The sequence below is a fragment of the Bombina bombina genome, chromosome 6 (assembly GCF_027579735.1).
Source record: "Bombina bombina isolate aBomBom1 chromosome 6, aBomBom1.pri, whole genome shotgun sequence".
Taxonomy (NCBI): Eukaryota; Metazoa; Chordata; class Amphibia; order Anura; family Bombinatoridae; genus Bombina; species Bombina bombina.
The window spans coordinates 158,101,297-158,127,528 of record NC_069504.1 but is presented as its reverse complement, the minus strand read 5'-3'; the positions used below and the strand labels follow the sequence as shown (position 1 = coordinate 158,127,528).

The following is a 26,232-nucleotide window of genomic DNA, read 5'->3' as shown; positions in this document are numbered from 1 at the left end:
CTATCTAAATTGAAACAAGACCGGACCGCGGTCATTAGAGGTGAACAACCCCCATCGGTGCTATAGATTACGCTGCGCATACGACAACCGACAGGCAGCTCTATTTCCTGACCTCATTCACCAGCTCAGCGGTAAAAAGGTAGGCCGCGACAGAGGATACACTTAAGGGGGCATTGTTAAGAAGTGCTACAAATACAATATGACAATAGAAATACTGAAAGCATGGCAATCCCACAGAACGGAGTTCTTGTCCAGTTCATATAATACTGGATTATAAAAGGGGTCTTATTTAATGTCGGATCTAGAACCAAAAAACTGTGGATCTGTTAAAGGGGGGGAGAGAACAGGAACACATACACGCTCTTATGTAAACCAAGCAGGGTAATCAGAAGGAGTCAGCATGTAATTAGCTCCTGGGGATACAAAGGAATCTGTGAATGAGCTATTCAAAAAGGAAATATATCTAAATACAGGGCCCATAATACTGCATAAAGGGACAGAAGTTACACCAAATTAACCAATACTGATACTAAAGGATCCCCCGCAGTGAAACATAAAAATTTAAGCTAGCAGAGACTCTCCCTCCGCTACCATCACTGAGGCTAACAGAAGCTGGGGAAGACAATACAGGATCAGCTATAGACGCTGACAGCGCCATATTACCTTTACCTCACCCGCCATTTTTTTTCTGACACACAGACCTTTCCTTAATATCTGGCTACTCAACAGAATCTAATACTACACACTGAACCCTGGTTGTTCATGCTTTTTACAGGCTAGTTATTATGTCAGCCAGAAAACCTACAAGGGGAGACAAATCAAGCAAATCTTCTTCAGTCAGCACTTTCTTTAAGCCCTCTAAGCTAAGTAAAAACACAGAAATGTCAGTGGTGGAGGCAAGAGGGGACTCAGATCTTGAATCTACACCTCTTACAGTTGAGGACGACAAAAATCCGGTAACCAAAGCTGATTTAAGAGACTTGGTTTCTAAACAAGATATTACTAATAACTTCGAAAAACTTTGGGAAAAGATTGACTCCATGCACTCAGCGGTCACAGCTAGTCTCACGGACATACGATCTGACATAGCCAATTTAGGTGGCAGACTTGAAATACTCGAAGAAAATAGAGACTCGGTTTCAGAAGAATTAGCAGCATCCTCCCACACCATTCAACTTCAACAACAATCTATCACAGAACTACAGGATAAAGTTGATGATCTGGAAAACAGATCCCGCAGAAACAATATCAGACTAAAGGGTGTTCCAGAGAGCATTGCTAATACGGACCTTCAGCCATATTTGCAGCAACTGTTTCACAACATTACTGGAGACTCTGATGAATCAGATTACGAAATTGAAAGAGCACATAGAGCGCTTCGACCAAAACCTAAAGAGGATGCTCAACCTAGAGATGTTATTGTCAAGCTATCATTTTTCCAAGACAAAGAAAAAATACTCCAAGCCTCTAGGTCCAAACCGACATATAAATTTCAAGGTACCGTAATACAATTTTTTCAGGATCTTAGTCTCCGAACACTTCAAAGAAGGAGTTCTCTCCGCCCCTTGACTACCCTCCTACGAAAAAACCAAATTAAATACAAATGGGGTTTTCCCTTTGCCCTGTACATCCTTAAAGACAACAAATCCTATACACTTCGTGACCAGGAGGACATAGGTCCGACCTGCAAACTCTTGGGACTAGAGACTCCACATATACCCACTGAGGATCAGCCACAGAAATCATCTGGTCCCCCTAAACAGCCCAGATGGACAAAAGTGACCCACAAAGGATCCAAGAAATAAGACAAACCTACATTTCTCTAACCTCTCATCCTGCCTGGGATACCCCCCATGGCCGGGAATCTCCTACTCCAGGACTCAGCATATTCCGCTGAGAAACCAGTATCCTTTTTTGATATGACACCTTTCAAAGGATATACCACCCCACACCCCCCTGCTGGGGGTAATACTGTTATTTGACTTTCCAGTTAAATACTCAGATGCAGATATTATGGAAAAGTTATAGTTATAGCCATGTTTATTGTTTCAAGAAAAGTTTATATGTTGCTGACTTAATAATTTTAGCTATATTAAAGTTTAGGCAGCGACCACCTCTATAAGGTAACGCTAATGCATATCTTATATGTTGTCCCTCCTAAGGGGCTCAAGTTAAGTATTTATGTATATTGTTGTTTTTCTTGTTGTTTTTTCTCTTTAATCTTATCCTTCTTTTTCTTCAGGGACGTCGGGTCCACTCTCCTCTCCGAACTAAATCACTATACCCTTCACCAGTCGACTGTCTTTTTGACTCCTCCCAGTCAGTATGTATTAAAACATCCTAAAACAGACTCATTACCACCAAGACCACCCACCACAAAGCCTCTATGACTCCCCAGATACATCTTGTCTCTCATAATGTGAGAGGACTAAACACTAATGTCAAAAGACGTACAGCCATGTCCCAATACCAACATTTAGGGGCCAACATTATATTCCTCCAGGAAACCCATTTTACCCATGATATAATCCCCAAATATTGGGCTAAACAATTCACACAGCACTATGTCATATTCCAGTAGCTTTAAGAACTAAGACCAACCCACTCCTTGACCTCCCTTTAAAGGTGTGATCAGTACACCTGTGCTTTGCTTGATAATTGAAGTTTGTAGTTCCCACTCTGCTTCAAGCTCTAAAGCTAAAATCTACAGATCCTGCTTTTGTACCTGTTAAAGGAAATCCTTGTTGTCATTTCTCCAGCTTCTAAACCTAAGAAGCATTTCCTGCCGCTTTACATTTCAGGAAACAGACTTTGGCAGCAACTCTTGCAAGTCTGTGTTAACTCTGCAGTCTGATTTTCCAGCCAGCTCCGTTACGGAGTGTTTACCTCTACCAGGAAATACGAACAGCTTCCCTGCGGTGATCCATTTTGACTCAGTGCCAACTTCGCTCTCTGCAGTTCTAAACTCACTCGCAAGTATCATTAATTTTATATACAATTGTCTCTAGCTGTATATATTCTTATCCAAAGATCTGCTGACATACAAACTGTTAAAGTGCACACAACTGGTTAAATCCGGCTCTCTCCTTCTCTCTGTATCACACACTCTGCCTGCTGTAACCTGATACCTCTTGATATATGGACATTGCAGACTGCAAATCAGTTTCTCACTTCTTAGCTTAACTAAAAAGAGACTTTGCTATAAAATTCTGCTTTTCTCAGACAAGTACCAATAAGCTGCTTGTTTGCTGCCATCTATCTTTAAAGAACACAACTCTTTTCAAGTGTGTAAAATATACAAAGGCTTAATTTCATCTGTTTTATTCACTTTATTTTGATTTTGTAAAGTGTTATAAAAAGAACTTGTACTAAGTAAACCAGCTATCTCCCTTGGTAATAACCTTTTGTATAAGCCTGTTTTACTTAAGGTTCTCTGGGAATAGCCACATTATACAAGCTTATAACAGAATTATCAAGCCATAAAGAAATTTACTAACATATATACATTATAGTTTAAAGCTTGTATATAAAAAAATCATGGATCCTGCCTAAATGGCAATTGAAATAGCTTCCTTAAACCAGAAAGTTGAAATTTTAGCACAAGGTTTGACTGAAGTTAAAAATGAAAACCACACCCTGAAGAGGTTAATGAATGATTTATTTTCAAGGAAAGAGGCTGATCACCCTGAACCACAGGTTAACCCTCCACGTATTTTTTCTGGTGAAAGAACACGCTTTCGTGAATTCAGAAATGCATGCATGCTGATGTTTTCCATGAAGCCCAGGACATATTATACTGACAAGATCAAGGTTTGTACTACCATCTCTTATCTAACTGGAGATCCCCGTTCGTGGGCTGATAAGTTTTATGAAACTGATGATCCTATTTTGAATTCTATCAGTGATTTTTTTAAGGAGATGGCTGTCTTATATGAGGATTGCAACACCCAGTTAACCGCAGAAACAAATTTGCGCACCCTGAAGCAAGGCAAACGTCCAGTTGAGGACTATGTGGCAGATTTTCAGCTCTGGGCTACAGATTCACAGTGGAATACTGTAAGTTTAAAAAACCAATTTCGTTTAGGTCTCTCTGAACATCTTAAGGATGAGATCTCTCGCATTGAACCTCCAGACACCATGGAATCCCTCATAAAGATCTGCATAGCCATGGACAGACGATATAGAGAGAGGAGAGCTGAAAAACAACACCCAGAGACTTACCTCAAAAGGTTTACACCCTCTCATTCTGAAAAGACCTCCACAGCCCCTGTGCCCATGGAAATTGGGGCCATCCGTGGACCATTATCCCAAGAAGAGAAACAGAGAAGGAGGATATCAAACCTCTGTATGTACTGTGGGAATAAAGAACACAGTTTCTCTTCCTGCCCTATTCTGAACCGGCAAAAAAGGGGTAAGATTCTTATGGTTAACCCAAATACTGATAACATTCATGAATCACAATTAACTTTCACATTGTCTTTACAGTGGGACCAGCATCTTCTCAAGACTGAGGCGCTGATTGATTCTGGAGCTTATGGAAGCTTCATTGACAAAACCCTTGTAGATACTAATAAAATACCTTGTGTGCAAAAGCAAACCCCTATCTATGTGAAGGTTATTGATGGCTCTACTTATTTAAAAGGCCCAATCACACACCATACTGTTCCTTTACTTGTCTCTTGTAACATGGGTCATACAGAATACATTACGTTTGATATCATTCCTAGCTCACTACACCCCTTAATATCGGGTTATCCTTGGTTAAGAAAACACAACCCTCAAATAGACTGGAGCAGTAACACAGTAACTTTCTCTTCCCCATACTGTTCTGCTACCTGTTTTCCCTGTGTGGAAATCAAAACTCTACACCCTCATATACCATTGCAGTATTCAGACTTTTCAGATGTATTTGACCTTAAGGAAGCCGAAAATCTACCTCCACACAGACCTTATGATTGCCCCATTGATACTAAACCTGGGTCTATCATACCGTTCGGCCGAATTTTTCCACTCTCTCAAAAAGAATTAAAATTTCTCAGAGAGTACCTAGACGATAATCTAAGGAAAGGTTTTATTTCTACCTCAACCTCTCCTGCAGCAGCGGGCATATTCTTTGTCACAAATAAAGATGGGACCTTACGCCCAATCATTGACTACAGAGCATTAAACTCTATTACGATTAAAAATAGGTATCCACTTCCTTTAATACCTGAATTACTTGAACGGTTAACAGATGCAACCATTTTTACCAAACTAGATTTGAAGGGAGCATACAATTTAATCAGGATAAAAAGCGGTGACGAATGGAAAACAGCATTTAGAACCCGTTATGGTCTCTTTCAATATAATGTTATGCCATTCGGCTTAACTAATGCTCCGGCCACATTTCAATTTTTCATAAACAATATTTTCAAAGACTTAATGGATGTGTGTGTTGTAATATATCTAGACGATATTTTGATATACTCCAAAAATCTAACTGATCATGTAAAACATGTAAGATGGGTTTTGTCTAGATTAAGAGAACATCAGCTATACGCCAAGGCTGAGAAATGTGTATTCCATGTAAAGACAATAAAATTTTTGGGTTACATAATTTCCCCTAAGGGTGTAAACATGGATCCAGAGAAGGTTACATCCATACTCAAATGGCCTGTACCTACCTCTGTGAAATCACTTCAGAGGTTTCTAGGCTTCTCTAATTTTTATAGGAGATTCATCAAAGGATTTTCATCCATTGTTCAACCTCTAACTAAGTTAACCGGTAAGAATCGACTCGTTTGGACTGTAGAAGCCCAACAAGCTTTTGAGCATTTAAAAGAATGTTTTACTTCAGCTCCTATCCTACAGCTTCCTAATCCAGAATTTCAATTTGTGTTAGAGGTTGATGCTTCTACTGTTGGTATTGGTGCTATTCTCTCCCAACAACAAACCGATACTTCAGTCCTACATCCTGTAGCTTTTTACTCTCGACTCCTGTCTATAGCTGAAAGGAATTACTCCATGGGGGACCTGGAACTTCTAGCTATCAAATGTGCCCTGGAACACTGGAGACACCTACTGGAAGGGACACTCAAACCTTTTACAGTTCTTACAGATCATAAGAATTTACAATATCTTAGAAAAAACAAGACCTTGTCATCAAGACAAGTCCGATGGTCTTTATTCCTGGACCGATTTAACTTTCAGATCACATATAGACCAGGTTCAAGGAACATCCAAGCTGATGCTCTTTCCCGTTCTTTCATTAAACATAATGAAAAGGAAGAACAACAAACAGTTATACCGTCGACCAAGTTTATAGCTGTAACTTCTAGCCTACAAAAAGACATTTTATTAGCTTTACTAAAAGATTCTACCATTCCATCATGCTGCGTAAAGGACACCACTTCAGGTTTATACTTCTACAACAATTTGTTATACGTTCCTCCTTCTGTAAGAAAGGAGATCCTACATCTACATCATACAAACCCTATGTCCGGTCATCCTGGAATCACTAAAACCCAGGATTTATTAACAAGGAATTACTGGTGGCCTGGTTTAAGACAAGATGTAGTTACCTTTGTGTCAGATTGTCATGTATGTGCAGCTTGCAAAAAAGAACACCACAGACCTTTTGGTTTACTAAAACCATTACCTATACCTGAAGTCCCTTGGACCATGATTGGAATGGACTTCATAGTCGAATTACCACCATCTAATTCATTCACAACCATATTAGTGGTTATAGATCATCTAACTAAACTCTCTCATTTCATACCTCTTAAGAGAATTCCAAACGCTCTCACAACAGCTAAAACATTCTTTGATCACATCGTGAAACTCCATGGTTTACCGACCTCTATAGTCACTGATCGAGGGACTCAGTTTACATCCAGGTTTTGGAAGGCACTATGTAAATTGTTAAGAATCTCCTCAAGAATGACAACAGCATTTCATCCCCAATCTAATGGCCTTACTGAAAGACTGAATCAGACTTTGGAGCAATACTTAAGGTGTTATATCTCACAGAACCAGGATGTCTGGGTTGAATGGTTACCGCTTGCAGAGTTCGCATACAACAATTCCATCAACTCTTCTACTAAAGTTTCACCCTTCTTTGCCACTTATGGTTACCATCCAACCACTGTACCCAACTCCATCTCCACCTCGAAATCACCTTATGCTCTGGATTATGTCTCTAATTTGAAACAAACTATGACTTCCCTAAAGATTCACTTAGAGAAATCTAAATGTACCCAAAAGAGTTATTTTGATAAAAAACATCTAACTCCACCTCAATACTCAGTTGGCGATAGAGTTTGGCTCTCAACAAAAAACCTCAAATTAAAGGTACCAAGCAAAAAACTGGCTAACCAGTTCATAGGTCCGTTCAAGATAAAAAGAATGATCAACCCTAATGCAGCGATTCTTGATCTACCTGTATCTTACAGGATACACCCATCCTTCCATGTTTCTCTATTTAAACCCTATCAAGGATCTGATGTTTATATTCCTCAAGTCATCAAGGACTCTCCTCAGCTGATAGAAGATCAAACGGAATTCGAAGTGGAATCAATTCTGGATTCCTCCGGGGTAGAACAATTGAGTATCTGGTACATTGGAAAGGGTATGGTCATGAGGAGGATTCTTGGATACCCCTTAGGGACTTACATGCTCCCCAATTGCTCACATCCTTCCATCGTCTACATCCTGACAAACCAGGTTTGGATCCGGGAAGGGGGCGCCCCTGAAAGGGGGGATCTGTCATATTCCTGTAGCTTTAAGAACTAAGACCAACCCACTCCTTCACCTCCCTTTAAAGGTGTGATCAGTACACCTGTGCTTTGCTTGATAATTGAAGTTTGTAGTTCCCACTCTGCTTCAAGCTCTAAAGCTAAAATCTACAGATCCTGCTTTTGTACCTGTTAAAGGAAATCCTTGTTGTCATTTCTCCAGCTTCTAAACCTAAGAAGCATTTCCTGCCGCTTTACATTTCAGGAAACAGACTTTGGCAGCAACTCTTGCAAGTCTGTGTTAACTCTGCAGTCTGATTTTCCAGCCAGCTCCGTTACTGAGTGTTTACCTCTACCAGGAAATAAGAACAGCTTCCCTGCGGTGATCCATTTTGACTCAGTGCCAACTTCGCTCTCTGCAGTTCTAAACTCACTCGCAAGTATCATTAATTTTATATACAATTGTCTCTAGCTGTATATATTCTTATCCAAAGATCTTCTGACATACAAACTGTTAAAGTGCACACAACTGGTTAAATCTGGCTCTCTCTGTATCACACACTCTGCCTGCTGTAACCTGATACCTCTTGATATATGGACATTGCAGACTGCAAATCAGTTTCTCACTTCTTAGCTTAACTAAAAAGAGACTTTGCTATAAAATTCTGCTTTTCTCAGACAAGTACCAATAAGCTGCTTGTTTGCTGCCGTCTATCTTTAAAGAACACAACTCTTTTCAAGTGTGTAAAATATACAAAGGCTTCATTTCATCTGTTTTATTCACTTTATTTTGATTTTGTAAAGTGTTATAAAAAGAACTTGTACTAAGTAAACCAGCTATCTCCCTTGGTAATAACCTTTTGTATAAGCCTGTTTTACTTAAGGTTCTCTGGGAATAGCCACATTATACAAGCTTATAACACACTACCATGCATCCACTACCACCAAGAAGAGAGGTGTATCAATACTGATCCATTCCAGTTTACCCTTTGAACACGAATCTACAATAGCAGACAAAGAAGGGAGATACCTCATTGTTAAAGGCCGCCTACTAGACTCCAACATTATCCTATGTAATATTTATGCCCCTAACGATAATCAGCCCACTTTTTTCAATAACATTTCCAATTTACTTACTAACTGGTCACAACATAAAATTATATTAGCGGGGGATTTCAACATTACTATGACTAAACATACGGACAATAATATCAAGTTAACTCCTAAACAACTTAGACACAACAGAATAGTAAATTCCATCCAAGAACACTTAGCCCCACATGCATTGGTCGACTCCTGGTACTCAATGTATGGTCAAACCACGGATACAACCTTCTACTCTTCTGCTCATAAACACTACACGAGACTTGATTACATATACACAAGTCAGATACTATTACCTCTTTTTAGAAACTCGACCATCCACCCCTGTGTGTGGTCCGACCACTCGGTTCTCACACTGCACCTGGATGGAGTTGTAGATACACTCAGAGCTAGGACTTGGACTTATGACCCCACATACTTAAAGGACCCCTTAGTTAAAGACAAACTTAGCAAACAACTCACCGAATTTTGGAACATTAATAGTGGCTCCACACTTAACCCATTATCTCCATGGGCTGCACATAAAACATACATTAGAGATCTGCTTATACGGGAAAAATCGATTCGGAATAGACAATATAAATCCATGATAACAAACCTCCACGCAGAAATCCGAGAACTTGAGACCCAACATAGATTAACCAGCAGAGCTGATATCCTATCCACCTTAGAAACTAAAAGATCATACCTAGCTAACCTCTTAAACAATCAATCACTTAGAGCGATCCAGAAACTCAACACACAATACTACTTATACGCAAATAAACCGGATAGGTTCCTAGCACATAAATTAAGAGAAAGGTGTAGGGCATCCACTATAGGGTCCATCCTAGCCCCGAATGGTGCTCTCGTGTCACACCCGCAACACATAGTGGACACTTTTGCAGACTTTTATGGGAAGCTATATGATGGCAATAAAGTAACACACACACAAGAGATAGAATCCCAAACTACATCATTCCTAAAGGAAGCAGAGCTGAACTCCCTCTCGAAGGAAGACAGCGACAGCTTAAATGCCCCAGTTACAAAAATGGAAATATTGGGTATTATAAAAGACCTTAAATCAGGGAAAGCAGCAGGGCCGGACGGATTCGCTAGCGAATACTATAAAACATTTAAGGAAATTTTAGTGCCCCATCTCACTGATCTGTGTAATTATATATTGGAAGGCCATAAAATCCCAAATGACCTTCTACAAGCTAGAATTGTAGTAATACCCAAACCTGGTAAAAATCATAAGCTTTGTTCTAGTTACCGTCCCATTTCTCTTATTAACCAGGACCTGAAGATTCTCACGAAGGTCTTAGCCAATCGCCTAAAACATATCCTTCCAAAATTGATCCACTTGGATCAAGTAGGCTTCATTAAAGATAGAGAAGCACCGGATAATGTACAGAGAATACTGAATTTAATAGACTATGTTGGGAAAAAGGGAATGCCTTCTCTGCTCCTTTCGTTGGACGCGGAGAAGGCATTCGATAGAATAGATTGGGGATACATGAAAGCAGTCCTACTCCAGATGGGATTTGAAGGGGCCTTCATTAAAGCTTTGAATGTGATATATTCGACTCCCTCAGCTCAGGTTTCTGTGTCGGGATATAAATCTAGATCCTTCCCTATATTAAATGGTATGAGACAGGGGTGCCCACTTTCCCCCCTTATCTTTGCACTTTGCATAGAACCCCTAGCAGCAACAATTAGAAAGACACCAGATGTCTCAGGAGTTACGATTAAAGATCAGGAATACAAATTAACACTCTTTGCGGACGATATCCTGCTGACGTTGACTAAGCCCCTCATTTCACTACCTAACTTATATAAAATTCTAGATCAATTCTCCCAAATTTCAGGTTATAAGATTAATTTGGATAAATGTGAAGCGCTATCACTAGGACTACCCCAACAAATTAAAAAACTCATAGAAATCAATTTCGACCTAAAGTGGGCCACTCACTCCCTTAAATATCTGGGGATTTACCTGACTACCCAAATTAACCACCTTCACAAGCGCAATTATGAACCTATGTTCAAGGAAATTAGAAGGAACCTTAATAAATGGAAGACTTTCACTTTTTCATGGATGGGTAGGCTTGCAGCAGTAAAGATGACCATTCTACCCCGCCTACTGTATCTATTCCGAACACTTCCCATAGAAGTTCCGATTGCGGATCTGAAAATACTCCAAGCAGAACTAATAGCATTTATAAGAGGGAAGAAAATGGCAAGAATTTCATCAACTATTATTACAAGGCATAGGGTCTTGGGAGGGATAGGAGCACCTAACCTGTTAGAATATTACAGAGCAGCAAGATTAGCCCAAACGGTAATCATAGGCGGGAGAAGGGGAGAAGTACTTTGGACCAAAATGGAAGCTGACCTTAGGGGGTCCACCCAGGTAGATGACATCTTGTGGAATAAACACCCTACAAAAAATACACCTGACAAATTCAGATCACACATTTCAGACAATACCACTCACCTATGGTCATTACTAGCCAAACAACAAAAGCTATTACCTACCCAAACACTTATGTACCCAATTAGATATCTCCTTTCCAGAGAGATACAGACTATAACCGATAAATGGGCTAACAAAGGACTATATAGGGTGGCAGACTGGCTGGTGGGGGGAAAATCTAAAACATACTCTCAAATACAGACCCAATTAGATACAATTAAGCTCCAGTGGTTCCAGTATCTCCAGGTTAACTCAGCAATTCAAAAATATGTCAGAACCTCTAACCATAGCACACTCTCAACCCTGGAAACCTTTCTGAACTCCACTTATAGACCCAAAAGGGCGATATCTAGAATATACCTAGAGATCCAATCGCTAAACAAACTGACTAAACCCACAATACTCCTACACTGGGAAAGAGACTTAGATATGGTAAAAGATAAAAAGAGATGGGATGAAATTTTCCACTCGGCCTGCACAGGACTTCTGAGTGCAGACCTGAGAGAAAACACGATCAAAACTATGTATAGATGGTATCTAACCCTGACTAAAACCTACCATATGTCTCTCTCCAATAATAAATTATGCAATAGGGGATGTGGGGAAATAGGATCATATTACCACATGTGGTGGGACTGTACTATAATACGGCCAATTTGGGCTCAACTATCCTCTCTTCTCGAGTCTGTCCTCAAAGAACCTATCCAACTAACTCCTTTTCAAGCCCTGCTTAATGGCACTATACATAGATTTAACAAACACATAAACACATTCATCAAGATAACATGTACGGTCACCAGAATGAGTATTGCAAAATATTGGAAAAATAAAGCCCCCCCATGGGAGGAAGTAATGAATAGATTAACATTTACATATCGCATGTATGAATCAGCCTCTAAGATCTTAGACACACAATCACAGTTCGAGAAAATTTGGTTCTACTGGACACTCAATCAGACCTCAGCCGTATAAGTCCCATTAAAGACCCTCTAAGATAGGGTGCTAAATGGTTCGGTTTCTTGGGGGGGGGGACCCGACGTCCTTCTATTCTTATCCTCATTTCTTCATTCTTTCCCTTACCTATCTACACAATAGGCTTCACTCACAGCTCGCAGAAGAACTACTGATAGGTTACCCTCTATCTAAACCCTTACTCTTTTCCCTTTCCTTCCCTCTCTACCCCTTTTCCCTCCTTTTTTTTCCTTTTCTTTTCTCTTTTTCTGTCTTTGTTGAAGATTTCTAATGTTGCTCTGGTTTTACACTGTGCCAATGAAGATAACAAAATCATGCCACCTACTCAGACGAATATGATCAGAGCCATTATCTATTTCACTCACATTGTCCTATTAAAGACTTTGTATTTATAACTAACCAATGGAGTTCTCCCTGACACTGAATGATTGGAAACTAACATAGGATATCGGGATTTGACATTGGCAAATATATAATGAACTCTAAGAGACTTTAGTAGGTGGCAGAAAATTCAGATATAGAAGTATAGCACTTTGGCTCTCTTTATACTTTTTATATCACCTGCGAGTTATTCAGAAATGTTGTATCACCACTGCTGTAACGAAATTATCTCTGTTTATACCAATAAAAAGATTTAAACATAAAAAGAAATCAGTCAACATTCAGGTCTTTTAACCTGTGATGTAATTGACAGACTCCTCAAAATTGCTATTTTTGTCATTAATTGGGGACATTTTATTTTTGGACAAAACTGAACAATTAACAGTGTAGATAATGATGTTGTGTTGCTTTCAGGTGGTAAAAAGCTTCAGAGGAATTAATCACAGAAGCATTTTGTGTCTAGAAAAACACTAACAATAGTTATCTGCTGAAAACAAGCATAAACCTTAGGTGTTAGACTCTTGCAAACACATAGTTAAGTTCGGCTCTAGAGTAGCAATGCACTAGTGGGACCTAGTTAAACATATCTGGTGAGCCAATTACCAAATGCATGTAGCAATCCAGAGGGTACTAAGAGAAATAACTTAAATTATGCTTACCTGATAATTTTCTTTTCTTCAGACGGGGACAGTCCATAGCTGCATTCATTACTTTTGGGAATTCAGAACCTGGCCATCAGGATGAGGCAAAGACACCCCAGTCAAAGGCTTAAATACCTCCAGCACTTCCCTCATCCCCCCAGTAATTCTGCCAAGGGAACAAGGAACACTAGGAGAAATATCAGGGTGAAAAAGGTGCCAGAAGAACAAAAAACAAAAATTACGGCCGCCTCAAAAGTACCTCCAAGCACCAGGCAGATACTATGGAATGCCAAATCCACCCCAAAGGGCTGGAAAATGAAACCAGAACAGATCACCCGCACACAGGCATGGAGCATAAGGCTGTATACAGACTCAAAAGGTCAAGTACCGAATGAAGAACCATCTGGTCACTACGGCCAGCCCAGTAGACAATACTATTTCTCCAATAAGTAGGGGCGAACACAGGAAAAAAGGAGACAACCTAATCTGCAAATCTCCAAAACATGGGAGCAGACGAGATCCCGGAAGTAGAAAAAGCCAGAAGACCCTAACTTCCTGAAACAGATGACCAGAAGGCCAACCCCAAGGAAAGGGGACAAAATCAGCTCACCCGCACACCCGGAAGTAGAAAAAGCCAGAAGACCCTAACTTCCTGAAACAGATGGCCAGAAGGCTAACCCCAAGGAAAGGGGACAAAAACAGCTCACCCGCACACAGGCATGGAGCGTAAGGCTGTATATAGACTCAAAAGGTCAAGTACTGAATGAAGAACCATCCGGTCACTATGGCCATCCCAGTAGAAAAGTCTATTTCTTGAATAAGTAGGGGCAAACACAGGAAAAAAGGAGACAACCTAATCTGCAAATCTCCAAAACATGGGAGCAGCTGAGATCCCGGAATTAGAAAAAGCCAGAAGACCCTAACTTTCTGAAACAGATGACCAGAAGGCCAACCCCAAGGAAAGGGGACAAAAAGGCCCAATCAACTTCAACCCGAAGGAAGAGATACCGTAATCAAGGTAAACAGAGTCCAAGAGGACAATCTCTCAAACTAGAAGAAGAGGAAAACGTTACCCAGAGTAATCCTTAGCAGGATCCGCTCTGGACCCTCGCCAACAAATAGGAACAGGACAGTGAGGACTGAGTACAATCCCCTGATGCCCCTCTCAAAAGAAGAAACCAGAACCAGTCTGATGTCTGGGATGAAAGGCCTCCTCTACCATGTTTTAGCCCTGTATGGGCAGAGCCTCAATAATGTATTAAAACTCATGGAAGTTCCACTTCACGAAAACTATAGCAAAATGCGAAAGCATTTTTTGATCTGAAGAGAAACCAAAGAGCATCTCACCACCCAACCAGGTCAGCCAGTTATACCAGCACCACGTGGATGATATAGACCATAAGGAACAGAAAATAGCACATGACAAGGACCAGCCTGCTACATAGGGCACTCAAAACTGACCCAGGCCACAGAAAAAATCGAGACCCCAATAGGAATTGACAAAGGAATTAAGACATAACAATGTACTAACACCTTAACATGCAACTTTCACGGAAGTGTTCAAGTGACCACAAAATCGCTAGTATCAAATTCCAGAGAGAAATATTTCCCAACGGAAAAATAACAGACATGAGCTTCGGTCCTAACCAAATCAAAGAAAAAGAGGGCAGCACCCGCACGTGAACGCCCAAGAAGAATGGGCACACTAACAGGACCAGCCAATCAGAGGCCCCATTCTTCCAAAGCTCAGAATTGGAACAAGATACCCAATAAAGAAAAGTAAATTGGAGACGACAAGGAGATTAACTTCATCCCCACACGTCTCCAACTTGCAGTCTGGAACAGAAGATGGAGGATCCCTCAACCTATTAGGACTGGGATCCTCCAGCACTGACAAAACATGCCACAGCAGGACACGAAGGCACACCAGTCTATAAAGAAAAGCAAGACTAAACCTCTGCCGGGGCAACTAACAACCCGACCCTGAGGGTTGGGCCCCTGAAGCTTCAGATGGCTGATCTGACCCAGATGATCTCACGCTTCATGAGCCCTGGTTAGCAGAACACGAACAGTATCTCAGCAACACCTCCCTCTCTGGAAGATGTAAATGTGCCAATGCCATAGATATGGCCATGCAGAAATGTGTTGTAACCTCTGGAGGAAACAAGCCGCCTTCCAGAGAAGGGGTAACGGCATTAAGGACACCTGCTTTCATAGCCAAAGTAGGTTCTAGGGGACGCGCTGCATGGGCTGTGGAATTCCCAGGGGCGGATGGCTCGGTGGACTCTAAATTCCCTGTTTTGGGAGAAGATAGCACTTTAAAGCGGCATTCAGATCAATACTGATGGGCATAGATTACCCGGGACACTTCATACTCCTTGCAAGAAGTCAAATTTGAATCAGAGACATCGGTCTCCAAAAATTCAGAATGCTCCATAACTTGAATATAAAAATTATGGATAGATAAAAATAAGAACAGCACCTTACACCCCCAATGGCTGGAGCACTTACCACCTCCTGTGAACCAGACAACTAGCGAAACAGACTCTCTCCATCACAATGCAGTTAGGAATATGGAAATGGAGAACAGAACGTGACCACGCCTAGTCACAAGGTACCCCGTGCAGGCCATAGAAAAGCGCGCCAAGGCTACCAGGGCCACGCAGCCTGACAAAAAACGTCCGTTATGTTCTGATATAGCCACGAGCCCAAGCTCCACTACACATTAGCAGACAGAATCACATAACAAACATGATTAAAGTCCCCCCTGTTCAATAACCCCCCTCTAGAGATATTAACCCTTGATTCCCCAAAAATAAAGGAGTCTCACTGAGACCCTGACTTCTTTGTTTACATAACATCCACATCATTGAAGTAAAATGAAACAATCTTACTGGAATCTACGCTGTGGATCAGGAACATGGCCCTTCAAGTTTGACAGATAGTAGCCTCGCTTCTGACATGGACTTGAGTGAAGAAAGCAGGCAGCGAAAGTCATCAACTCTGATTGCTAAGTAGCTGTTAACATGAATCAGGATGGTTTCACAGAAAGACTCTCCCTGCATCTCCGGACTCTAACATTCATCCATGCTCTCACTGAGAGACTGACAGGATTACTTAAAACTCCAGAACCATTTTGAAGAGTACTTCCCTCCATAAGATACTATATTAAATCTTCTGACACTTCTCTGCCAACCTCCTGTGACGAAAGGCAAAGAATGACTGGGGGATGAGGGAAGTGGGGGAGGTATGTAAGCCTTTGGCTGGGGTGTCTTTGCCTCCTCCTGGTGGCCAGGTTCTAAATTTCCAAAAGTAATAAATGCATCTGTGAACTCTCCCCATGTATGAAGAAAAAATACATTTGATATTAGAATCAAATTATAACGTTTCTTAAAACCACATGTTTTGTCCAAACCATGAACGTTTATTTTTTACTTTAGTTAAGCCTACAGCTCAGGCAATATGGGCGAACTCAAGGGGCTTTTTAGCTCTTCAAAAAAATGTAAAAGTGGCTAATTAAAAACAGTTTATTTATTTACTCCATAATACAAATGTACAGGCAGACATAGAGCATTGGAAAAGACAGTAAGACACGTTCCATGCTCCCAAATGGCGCTTAATCATAGTTCTTATCTGCCAACTATATCTGTGTCTCTGTTTACCTTTAACTACTTCTTGCTCACTGAGAGTCTGGGCATGTAGCTAGGACAGGATATTTGCCCTGGCTGGGGAGCTGTGGTCAACCAGTGACAATCCTGCATGCTCCAAGAGGGTTGGGAAGCCTCTACTCACAAGTATAAATACTTTGTTTAAGATTAGGAATATCTGATTTTCAAAAACTGCAAAATATCTGATGAGCCTTTTTTCCGATGCAAAAAAGACCAAATTAATTACACAGGATACTAACATGCCACAACTCTCATTGTATCTTGTTGTCCAACTATATCTTAGTGTATGTAGGTCAAAATATACAATATAATTACATATTGTTCTCAATATTCCTTTAAACAGTATTTATTGGCAAGTGTGCAATAACATTTATGATATACTTTATTTTAGAAATGCAATTAATGCAACCCGCTAATAATTCTTCTTCTCACAGTAAATGATAACCTTCCTAGATAATTTGGTCAAGATTGAATTGTAAAAGCATTCTACAGATTGAAAAGATCATCATTAAATATGAGGCTCAAAAATATAATTCTTGCAAAGATTTTGGCTTGACAATGTATGGTTAAGTGCCTAGATAGAATGTATTTCCCTGCTCTCTGGGAGCTGTACATTTGTGTGTTGGCTTTTTTATAATTACTTTATACTTCTGATAATTGCTATATTCATGCATAATCATATTTAAAAAAAAAAAAAACCTCTGTAGTAGTGATAGTTAAAGCCAATAACTGCAAATTCTACACCTCTTTATTAGCTGCATATTTCAATGAAAACATAGATGAGGCTGTAATAGTATCTTATCATCTAGCCATAGGTATTGCCCAATGATAATTGGTAATGTTGTTAAATTATCTTATTACACTGTTAATAGTATTCATTTTGTTTGCACAATATTTTGTGCCAGCTATTCAAATCATTAGTTTGAAACTAGCCATGCTAATAATCTTCAAAGGGATGGAACAGGTGTATGAGAATGTTTTCTGGCACTACAATTCTCCAAAAGGTCTAGCAATAAGTTTGTGCTCACTGATTACATATTTCTAAAGGTAAAAAGCAGCAGAAAAGCTGACATATAAAGACATTGTCCAGATGTATCCTTTTGCAAAGTAGGTAGATCTCTACCACAGCCTCTGAATGTCTTTTTTTTAATAGTTTCCTCTCTTTTATGTCTCACATTCTATGCACTACTAAATTATCTTCCAATGTTGTTCAGTACTAGAATCTTCATATGCAGATTTGTTCTTTGTACAGAATGCCAAAACTACCCCTTTGATTGAATTATGGCTAAAGGCCCAGAAAATAAAAAGATTACGAGTTATTTTCCCCCCCCCACCACCACCACTATTGTAAAAAACAATTCACTCAGAAATGAGTCTACTAAGAATGTTACAAAACAGACTGGGTGACAGTACATACATTGTAAACGTCTTAAGGAATGCTAGGGAAAGAAGGTGCTTTCTAAATTGTAAATGTCTTATGGAATTCTAGGGAAAGTAGGTGACTCTCAAACATGTATATTATAATAACAATTCCATTCTGCAAAATACACTAAATAAAAAAAGTTGTCTAGAAAAAAGAGGGCAGCTTTTTTTAAAGGTGGAAATAATTTTTGAAAGTAAATGTGTAGTACAATTATATAGCTAATGTTTCCTTATCAATAATTTGCATAGTTATTGTGTATTTGGATTTCTTTGTAGGATTAGATTACTAGTGAAGCTCTATTTTGCACTCCCTTTCACATGGTAAAATTCATTAGATGGAAGCGTTTTGCGCAAGTCATGTTACACTCGTATTATGAGTTGAAAGTAAAAAGTTAGCATGAGAATGAAAACCCAACGTGCGCAAAAAGTGGAACTTCATATATTGCCAGCACATTAACGTATTCTCCCATAGAAGTCAATGTAGCGTGCAAACTGCAAAATAACCTAACACCCATACTTGTGCTCTAACCCAACAGCGTTTATTACGCTAGACTAGATTTTAATATTTTACACACTCTCTCTCTCTCTCTCTCTCTCTCTCTCTCTCTCTATATATATATATATATATATATATATACTGTATATATATATATATATATATTATCGGTTATTTGTAGAGCGCCAACAGATTCTGCAGTATATATATATATATATATATATATATATATGTGTGTAGATATATATATGTGCTCTGACAAAATGCCGACGAATATTTGGCTGACAGCATTCCGAGTTTGGCCGAGGGCAAATACGCTCCAGAGTGCCCTGTTCTAATCAGAGCCTCGGGCCCCCCAACCGCCTCTGGGAACCTAACCATGGGTCCCAGCCTGCACGTCTTGTGATTCTCTGTCTGTGAAATTATCTATCTATCGAATCTATCTATTTATATATCTATCTATTGAATCTATCTATCTAGCGGATGTATCTATTTATTGCATTTATCTATCTAATCTATCAGTCAAATCTATCTATCTATCTCGTGGCCGGACTGTTATCTGACAGCCACTTGTGTCTCGGACTATTATCCGTCGGCCAAATGTCCATCTGCCAAATGTCTGCCGTCCAAATGTCCGTAGGCTAACAGTCCAGCCAGCTATTTTCTTTTATGATTCAGACAGAACATATCATTTTAAACAACAGTCTAATTTACTTCTATTAGAAAATGCACTTAATTCTCTTGGTATCCCTTTTTGTTAGAGCCACAATGCACTACTGAGAGCTGGCTGGACACATTGGCTGAGCCAATGAAAAGAGGTATATATGTGCAGCCACTAATCAGCAGCTAGCTTCCAGTTGTGCACTACTGCTCCTGAGCCTACCTAGGTATGCTTTTAAAAAACTGATACAAAGAAAACTAAACTAATAATATAATAGAAGTAAATTGGAACATTGATTCAAATTATATGCTCTTTCTCAGTCAGATTTGGGGTTTCATGTTCCTTTAATGTTAGTTCTTTGTTTTGCAAAAATGTAAGAGATACATAATCTATCAAACAAATAAAAGAGGAATTGAGTGCTGTATGGCCATGGGAACTTACTATCTAGAAGGGTAGGAGGGGAAGAAACATGAGTTGAGAACGTTTAGTACAGAGTTAGATGAGGGCAATTATTAGGTAAGTGGAATTTATTTGTTAGTGAGTTGGGTGGAAGGCTTCCTTGAACAAAAATGTATTTAGGGAGTGTTTTTGTTGATTAGTGAGGACATATAGTGGAGAGTAGTGTTGTTAAGGGCTTTGTAGGTCAGGGTGAGAATTGTTTATTTAATTCTGCTGTGAAGGGGAAGCCAGTGAAAGGACTCACAGAGAGGTGCAGCAGATACAGAGCAGCAGGAAATGTGGATTAGCCTGGCAGAGGCATTTAGGATGGAATGAAAGGAGAGTGGCAGGAAAGAGGAAGGCCAATAAGTAGGTTATTGCAGACTCTCTGACAAAGTGTGTTTGCTCACACAAAACGCGTAAGAGGCCTTGTTCTCTCCACATGTTTGGGGCACATTGTTTTTGCACTGTTTCACTGCAATAAGTTGGATTCCTAACTGCCGTAACCTGGTGTCTGCCTTTTCTGTTGTTGGTTATTGCAGTAGTCAGGTCGGGAAATTACCTGGGATATTAGGGTAATAAAGTTTCAAACATTCCTGATGTCTTTTGATGTTATTTTTTATTTAAGGTTTAGGTGTTTCATTTATACTCTTTTTTTTTTTTTAAAGAAAATAATATTATTTATCACATTACAGTCTGAGCATTTATTATTGTGCTTGAATACAACACTTTGCACCAGAGCAAGAGCTGCCAATCATCCTGGACTGACTAGTCTGCAGTGATTTAAACCACCAGCTTACACCACTGCTTCGTAAGTATCGGCTGCAGGCTCTTTCGTGAAAAAATGCATCACCAGAGCTCCAAAGCTCAATAAATGTCCGCTCAATAAATAGAGCCCATGTGTAAAACTATATTAATTACATTTAATATATGCTAATTTACCACATTATCTCAGTTTCAGTCTTTGTGTGCAATGTTTGGGAGCAGTCACCAGCTCAGTGGTTTAGTGTTGATCACAACATGCAAAGCAGAACTTTCTTCCAGTCTTCCAATAAATAATGTAAGATCAAAAGGTGCTGGAAAATAATATCATGTGTAGTGTGATCAATGTAAGTGTGAAGTGCTTATATTTAATACCAAAGTGTAGCGATTTGGTTTAGTGATGAAGAATTCCCACATCTGATATGTACATTAATGCCACTGTTTATAAAGTGGTAAGAGTTGATTCCACTGTATGTGATCAAATATTTAATCAATTATGCAATCAATGTGGATGTTGTAATCATAATATGATCTAAAACCAATGGTAAAACATGTGCTATGCTGTGTGTGTGGGTGTGTCTGTGAGTGTGGCGGGGGTATTTGTGTGTGTTCGCCTCTGAGAATTAACTTAATAAATACAGGACATTTTTCTTTGAATTGTAATTCACAGATTATATTAATACAAGTTAACTGCATAAAGTCATAAATCTAAAGGGTTAATTGAACACATTTTAATTAAGTATGTTTTATTTCATAAATTACAATATATAATTACAAAAAAGCGGGACAGAAAGGTACTGACAGACAGACAGATAGACAGACAGGTAGATAGATAGATAGATAGATAGATAGATAGATGCAACAGATTTTGTATTATTTTCATTTGACTTTTAACAATGGTTTCAATCATGTCAAAACATGTAATACAATTATAAAATCCCTTTGCCATTATAACGATATTATCAGGTATATTATATAAATTATATATAAATTATATTACAATAATATGGATACAAGAAATGGTAACTGAAGGTTCAAGATAAGAACATAAATAAAAAAAAAATACACCTATTCTTGAGGGTCCATGTACACAGTGATCTTATTTATTTGATTTTTTATGTGCTTTTGACTTTTGGAATTAAGTGGACTTTGTTCACCTTTTTCTAACTATAACAAATGTGTCCACCAAGCTTATTTATTGAACAATTTACAGGGATTTATAACACAATTTAAAAACAGAAACATAATAAGTTTTCAGAAGTAATTTTTTTTCTGGCAAATAAATAGATAATCGTAAAAATCTAATAATTAATCTCAATTTGTGCCAAAGGACCAGCAGAAATGTGCTAACTCCTCTAGCAGTAAAAGAGTAACACTTTGTAAATTTGAGGACCTTTTTGTCTTTCTACAGCAACAATGCGATAATGACCATCATTCAAGTTCCATAATGAAGTGTCAACATAATACATCTGCTTGTCTATGGAAGTTCTAAGTTAGCAAAAACAGTGCTCTGTGTAGATCAATGATTCCTTTTCCCTAAAATGCCACACTTTAAGGACATAAAAATTACGTCAAAACAATGCAAATGAATTGCTCATAAATAATACTTTGGCTTTGAAACACTCTACTGGAATGTATAATTTTTTAGAACTGCCCCAAATTGATATGAAACCGTTATGTAGAATTGTTGAGATAAGAAGAAGCCCAATGTAGCCAAAATATATAAAAATATATCATCAGATTACTAGACTTTTTTGTGATCAATTTTAAGGCATGATTGACTTGAATAATCAAATTGATGGTATATAGTGCCCCATTTAACATTAGCCAACCGAACAAGGTTACAAGCTATGGAACGAACATGTCAACCTATCTTTGAAATGAGAGGGAAGTGGCTGCCCACAGTTATAATTGCACATGAAAATGTAATCAGTGTGGGGGGCTATATATCTCTGCCACCTCTGATGTGGAGAGGTTAAGACGCAGTTGTTACAGCTCCAAAACAGCTTCTTCTCCTTAATAATGGAACCTATTATATTATGTTATTGTTTTTTTACCTTGTATTCAGTGGTTGTTGTGATTTCAAAAAAGTAGTTTGCTTTATTTTGATCAGTCAAAATAGAATTCTGTCTATGTACATCTCACATTTTTACATTTAATGTGGACTTCATTAATTGAAAATGTCAGTGTTTTGTTATTTTTATTAACTCCCCTTTGACACCATCCTGCTCCTTATCCATTACACCATTCTGCTGTGTATCCATTAGGCTAAAGCTTTAGCTGGGTTTTTTTGTTCAGGTTTTATACACACTTGCTATTGTTTGTTCAACCAGATGTGAAAAAATGTTTGTTTGTTTTTCCAAAATCTCCAAAGGATACATTTTTTTTATAGCATTTGGTGTTTAAAAAAAATAAAAAAAAAATATATATATATATATATATATATACAGTTTAAAAAAAAAAAAAATATATATATATATATATATATATATATAAAATATACAGTTTAAAAAAAAAATATATATATATATATATATATATATATATATATATATATATATATATATATACACGTACACAAAATAACAAACTAGGCTACTAAATGTATCTCTATCTACACACAAAAATATTCTGCCTTTTTCTTCTCTTTGGCAATTACAATATTTTTTTTAGCATCATGAATATTTTATACCACTTCATATCATTATCACCTTATCACTTATCCCCAAATTGTGTAGTACTGTGAAGTGTATTTGCGTTTTATATACACACACACAAATATATATACAAATGGACACACAAACACCTACACAAGTAATCTTGTCTAGACACATACAGTTCTCAATACCACAACTGCCAGTAGGAAGCCAAATATATTTATTTAGATTACATAAGGTAATGCAACAAACAAGTAACCCGTACTGACTGCAGGTACATTTTCTTCTAAAGTAGCAGTCTACCTACATAGTTTTTACTATTATTTTATATTTCTATAGAAAGGTGAAGAGGGAACAAGCGTGGGTGTAAGAGACAGAGTGTATATTTTCCTTCTTCTTAAGTATACTCATCATCTTTTCTTTTAAGACTATGAAATAAATATGTTCAATGGAAGTCACTGATTTATTTGCAGCAATTGAACTGTAAGATCTGTTCCACTCATTTTCATAGCACCCTTAGATAAGTGGGTCAGACAGGTGCCGTGACTGGGTGCAGCAAATAAAGATGCGCACTGAAGAGGAGAAAATAAGATCAAAGGTAGCAATTTAAAAGAAACAACACAAATACATATAAAATGTGTTTAGAAAATATGCCAGTACGTGGGGTTTATTTCATTGCTTATTTGCTATAGTAAAGATTTTAACATGGACAGTAAAAATGTTATTATATTATCTGTATAAGGCTATAAAGAGGTATAAAGTATAATGTAGGTAATGCTTCTCTATAGTGAGTTTCAAATTAATTTTGTCATGACACAACCATTTTTTTGTTAATCTCTTCTCATTATTTAAATGTCTGTTGCATTTTCTCAATTATTATTTCAATGCAGAATTTTGTGTTATTTAAATTTATTCTTCAGAAAGATTGGAATATTTTTTTCTTTTCATTTAGTTTCCATAGACTTTCCAATTTACGTCTAGGGGGATAGCTATCAAGTCGTCAACTTTGTTGAATTCGACGGCACCAATACGCTTGCCTAACATCGCGGCCGGGGACTTGAATATGATCTCCATATTTTTAAAAAAAAGCCAGCAAAAGCTGCGCACCAAGTACGGGGAGATGAGCATCGGATTGTTGTTAATGAACAATTATTGATCTCACATCTATTCGGCTTTTTACCAACTTTATTTATACCCTGTCACTAAACGCCGCCACTATACTAAAATGTTTAACCCAAATCCCTCCACTCCTGTACCCCACCGGCAGTAAATAAAGTTATTAACCCCTATCCTGCCACTACCGGACCCCGCCACCACTAAATAAATGTATTAACCCCTAAACCTCTGGCCTCCCACATCATTACCACTAACTAAACCTATTAACCCCTAAACCACCAGCCCCCCAAATTGCCATAAACTAAATTAAGCTATTAACCCCTAAACCTAACAACCCGCTAACTTTAACTTAAAATTACAACATCCCTATCTTCAAATAAATTGAAACTTACCTGTAGAATTAAAATAAACTATTTTAAACTATTAATTAACCTACCCTAACTATTATACTACAATTAAATTAAACTAGCAATTAAATAAACTAAATTACATATTAAAAAAGCCTAACCCTACTGAAATTATTTAAATATACTATTAAACCTTATAACAAATTACTAAATTACCAAAAAAATAAAGGCTAAATTACAAAAAATAAAAAACACTAAATTACCAAAACAAACAAACCACATTATGAAAAATAAAAAAGAATGACATCTAATCTTATAGCCCTATCAAAATAAAAAGCCCCCCCAAATTTAAAAAAAAACCCTAGCCTACAATAAACTACCAATGGCCCTAAACGGGCCTTTTTTGTGGGGCATTGCCCCAAAGAAATCAGCTCTTTTACCTAAAAAAAAAATACAAACACCCCCCCCAACAGTAAAACCCACCACCCCCACAACCAACCCCCCAAATAAAATCCCTATCTAAAATAACCTAAGCTCCCCTTTGCCCTGAAAAGGGCATTTGTATGGGAATTGCCCTTAAAAGGGTATTTAGCTCTTTTACTTCCCAGACCCTACTCTAAAAATAAAACCCACCCAAAAAACCCTTAAATAAACCTAACACTAACCCCCAACAATCCACTTACAGTTCTTGAAGTCCCACTTGAAGGATCTATCCAGCCATCATGAAGTCTTCATCCGGCGGCCTCTTCCATCTTCATCCAGCCGGCAAAGTCTTCATCCAGATGGCATCTTCTATCTTCATCCATTCGGCACGGAGCGGGTCCATCTTGAAGACATCTGGGGCGGAGCTCCTCTTCAATATGGTCGCCGCCGTAAACTGGAACTTAAATGCAAGTGATGTCATCCAAGATGGCATCCCTTGCATTCCTATTGGCTAAAAGGTTCCAATCAGCCAATAGGATTAGAGCTGCTAAAATCTTGCTCCAATCAGCCAATAGGATTTGAACAGCTCTCATCCTATTGGCTGTTCCAATCAGCCAATACGATTGAGCTCTCATCCTGCAGGGGGCGGCGTTGCACCAGCAGTTCACAAGAGCTGCTGATGCAATGCTGAATGCGGAGAGCGTATAGTTCTCTGCATTCAGCGAGGTCTGACGGACATGATCCGCAATGTCGGATCATGTCCGACAGGCCTTTCATAAATAGGCCCCAAAGTATCAAATAGTGCCGAATGTGTATTCAGAACATCATCTGTAATGATGTAAGCATCGATCTGTGTCAGATTGAGACCAGCGGATCGTATGTTACATCACAGATTTCAACTTTTGCCGATCTGTAGGCTTTGATAACTAGGTCGGATCAAGCTTGCAACAATTACGCTGCAGAATTCCAGC

At 38.5% G+C, this 26,232-nt stretch overlaps 1 protein-coding gene and 1 non-coding gene across 2 annotated transcripts in view; both read right to left on the bottom strand.

Annotated features, from left to right (window-relative positions):
* GRM8 (glutamate metabotropic receptor 8) overlaps positions 1–26,232 on the bottom strand; it is a 2,175,877-nt gene that overhangs the window by 379,218 nt on the left and 1,770,427 nt on the right. The window lies entirely within an intron of this gene.
* LOC128665333 (U5 spliceosomal RNA) lies at positions 14,500–14,611 on the bottom strand. The gene has a single exon (XR_008403092.1). It is a non-coding gene; the product is annotated as a U5 spliceosomal RNA (small nuclear RNA).